The 4,205-nt window shown below is 40.3% G+C and overlaps 1 pseudogene; it reads left to right on the forward strand.

The window, feature by feature from the left end:
• Positions 1 to 661: 661 nt before the first annotated feature.
• On the forward strand, positions 662 to 1,237 carry LOC131483936 (ragulator complex protein LAMTOR3-like; annotated as a pseudogene).
• The last annotated feature ends 2,968 nt before the right edge of the window (positions 1,238 to 4,205 follow it).

Below are 4,205 nucleotides of genomic sequence, written 5' to 3' on the forward strand. Positions count from 1 at the left end.
TTTAGACAAGTAGATGAGTGCTGGCTTAAATTGTTTCTAAATATTAGTGTAACATCCCAGCCCTGCAAATCAGTGAGACTTCCACAAGAATTTTAAATATATGCAGAGCTCTGGTCCACAGTCTGCATAAACCATACGATATACGTTAAAAAGCACAATGGTGGTGGTTTTCATTTGCTACATTGTGATATATAATACATTCTGGTGTATGTTGTCTACAGTCCTTTTTAATCAACTTTATTGAGGAACAATCAGCATGCAATAAAATGAACCCATTTCAAGAGTATATTTCAATGAGTTTTCTAAACAATTAAAATTAATTTTTAAAATGATATTCTAGGGATGCCTGGATGGCTCCCTTGGTTAGGCGTCTGACTCTTGATCTCAGCTCAGGTCATGATCTCACAGTTTATGGAATCGAGCCCCACATCGGGCTCTGCACTGACAGCATGGAGGCTGCCTGGGATTCTCTCTCTCTCCCTCTCTCTCTGCCCCTCCCCTGCTCGCTCTCTCTCTCTCTCTCTCTCTCTCTCTCTCTCTTTCTCTCTCAAAAATAAATAAACTTAAAAAAAAAAAAATAAAATGATATTCTAGATTATAATCTTCAGCATTTACATTGGATCTAATCGTTCCCATCTTAAAAATACCCTCCCAGGGAGATGGTTTTTGAAGCTGTCCCTGAATTCACAGCTGAGAGAACACAGCAACCCAGAAAACCAGGAGTGGAGATTGATCCTGCGAGAGAAAGGGGTTCATCATGGTGGATGACCTGAAGCGATTCCTGTAGAAAAAATTACCAAGTATTGAAGGGCTCCATGTTATCATTGTGTCAGATAGAGATGGAGAGCCTATTATTAAAGTGGCCAATGATAATACTCCAGAACATGTTTTGAGACCTGGTTTCTTATCTACTTTTGCCCTGGCAACAGACCAAGGAAGCAAACTTGGACTTTCAAAAAATAAAAGTATTATTATCTGTTACTATAACACCTACCAGGTGGTTCAATTCAATCGTTTGCCTTTGGTGGTGAGTTTCATAGCCAGCAGCAACACCAATACAGGACTCATCGTCAGCCTAGAAAAGGAACTTGCTCCATTAGTCAAAGAATTGAGACACATTGTGGAAGTTTCTTAATCTGGCAGTGGTTTTGACGTACACCTTATTTTCATTATAACAGACACAATATCAATCCAACAATCTTTAGACACAGCAATGCTTGTATCCATATACTCAAGAAAGGGCTCCTTCCCCACCTTCCACTAAAGAAAGAGCTCATAGATATAATTTCTGGACAGATTGTTATCTTTTCTTGTGTAGGGTCTTTTTTTAATTTAGTGAGATCTGGGGATACCACAGAAATGGTTCAGTACATCACAGCTCCCATGGAGTTAGTCCAGTCACCAGATATGCATGACTTTCTATCCAGGGGGTCAGAATCAAAATGGTACTTAGATCCACTTGAGCCGTTAAGTGCTCCCCGTTATATAAAATGCCCAGGCCTGCAGAATTTTTTATTGTGGATAATAATGAGGACATATTTTTCCTTATATTGCTTTATTTCTTTGCATTGAGTGTGAGGAAGGTAAAATGGCCTTAGTAAAAGTAATAAAATCAGTACAACCACTACCTTTTCTATATGTATATTATTTTGCAATATAGATGAATATTGCTAATTGATTTGATTCTTCTCAGAGAGTGCTGCTCTTTAATGAAAATGAAAATGATAGCTAGTGCTTTTTTCTCCACTCTGCTTTCTATAACCAATCAGTGTTTTAATGTTTGTGTGTTCTTTATAAAATTTAAAAGTGATTCATTATTGAATTCTGCTTCCAATATTGGTGTGTATGTAAACATGATAGTATGGCCAATTTTTTTCATACATGAGTATAACTAAAATAGTATTTTTTAAAGTTAAAAAAATATATATCCTCCCAGGGATTAACAAGACCAGGTACTTTTTAAATATTATAAAGCCATGATAATTAAACAGTTGGGTACTAGAGTATTATATTGGATATTCGTTTGCTAGGGCTGCCATAACAACATACCACGAACTGGGAAAAATGTATTGTCTCCAGTCCTGGAGACTATTAGTCTAAAATCAAAGCGTAGGCAGGGCCATGCTCCTTTGAACACTGTTGGGAAAATCATCCTTCCTTGTCTTTTCCTGACTTCTGGTGATTGGCAGGCAATCTTTGTCACCCTGGTTTAGAAATGCATCATTCCAGTCCTCCTTTTTCATACAGCTATCTTCCCGCACATTTGTGTGCAGATATCTTCGTGCACATTTGTCCTGTGTCCAAATGTCTCCTTTTAAATGGACACCAGTTATATTGAATTGGGGGCCCCTCATGACCGAATTTTAATTTGATTTCCTCTGTAAAGACCCTATCTTCTTTTTTTTTTTTTTAGTTATTTATTTATTTTTAAGAGAGAGAGAGAGAGAGAGAGAGAGAGAGAGGGAGAGAGAGAGAGAATCCCAAGCAGGCTCCGCACTGTCAGCACAGAGCCCGACTCGGGGCGCAAACTCACAAACTGTGAAATCATGACCCGAGCCAAAATCAAGAATTGGACGCTTAACCGACTGAGCCACCCAGGAGCCCAAGACCCTATTTTCAAATAAAGTCACATTCTGAGTACTGGCAGTAAGGACTTTAACGTGTCTCTTTTGTGGGACACAATTCAACCCGTAACAATCATGAATAGCAAATGGAGTAGAATTTTACCAGAAACTTACCCCAAACACACACTGAAAATTTATCACATTCTAATGTGATAAATGTGGCAATTCAAACCCGCTGAGAAAAGATAGATTACTCTATACTTGATGTTTGAATAACCAGGTAACCGTCTGTTATGTCAACAGGTAAGTTGTATCAATACTTCACACCTGGCACCTGATCGCTTCCCAGTTCCCTGTTCTAGTCTGCAGGGAGGTCCTGCTGCCCCTCGGTTCTAGGGAATACTTCAATAGCCTTCCAAAGAAATTCACCTTTTTGCAAGGACTGGTTTGAGTTGGTTTATGTAGCATGCAATCATTTCAGAGGTTGATGGCGTCCCAGTTGGGCACTCCTTTACACAAGGAGAAGTTTATATGTTCTTCATTTAAAAAATTTAAAAAAAAAATCTTTTAATTCCTGTCTGTCATCCTGACTCCTTCCCAATTCCATCTGGTGTCTTGCCTCTACCCGGAAGTAGACTATCTGATGTCAATTGGTTCCTTCTGCATCTTCCATCATTCTGGGCCGCCAAGAAGAAGTGATCAGTCAAAGCAAAAGCTGTCCTTTGAGGGCCACTAGGAAGTCTGCAAAGCCAGCTAAGATCGCAGCTATTTTAAAACCCAGACATCTAAGTATTTGGCTAGGATCCAGAGTTTCCTGCCTCCCTGCAATCTCCTTCCAGAGGAGAATCAAACTGTGAGGAGGAGGGAAACCACCTTAATTGGACCTCTAATTCCCAAAACTATTGGACTCCTTACTACAGAGAGGGGGTTCCTTGGAAGCTGGCTTATTAAAATATTTTTTCTGAAACTTGGTGAGATGGAGGGCAGCGCTAAAACCAGACCAAGCTTACTTGGTTAGAGGCTCTTTCTCTTCCAGGATTCCTCTTACAGCTTTTTTCAAATAGTAACAATAACACCTAACTATTGGGCACTTACATGCCTTGCATGTATATGAAAAGACTCCCATGATTACATTATAGAATTCTCACAACAGCCCAATAAGGTAGGTTCTATTATTATTTCCGTTTTACAAGTGGGGGAAACTGAGGCTCGGGGAGGTTAAGCAAATTGCCCGAGACCACACATTTAGGAAGTGACTGAGCTGGAATCTGAACCCAGGACTTGTCTGACTTCAGAGTCTCTGCTCTTAACCACCACTCTGGGAATCCTAAACTAAAATGTCAACAGGCATCAGGGAGGCACAGAAAGGAGTAGTGCAGACCAGGGGGAAGACGTGGGGTGTGAGGGGCAGAATGGTGAGGTAGAAAGCCTGCACCGCATCTGGAGAGGATGCCCGATTGCAGCAAAAGCCAGTCAGGGCCTTCAGGGAATGTGGTCCAGTGTGGCCACAGTTTCCAGTTTCAAAGAGAAGCTTGTAATCTTGGACTTTATACTAAATGTCCCAACTTTTAAATGTTGGGCACTGATTCAAACACTTTTTGAAATACATTGTGCAGGCCGAAAAACTGGCATCTGCAGTCC

The sequence above is a fragment of the Neofelis nebulosa genome, chromosome 8, assembly GCF_028018385.1.
Source record: "Neofelis nebulosa isolate mNeoNeb1 chromosome 8, mNeoNeb1.pri, whole genome shotgun sequence".
NCBI classification, from domain to species: domain Eukaryota; kingdom Metazoa; phylum Chordata; class Mammalia; order Carnivora; family Felidae; genus Neofelis; species Neofelis nebulosa.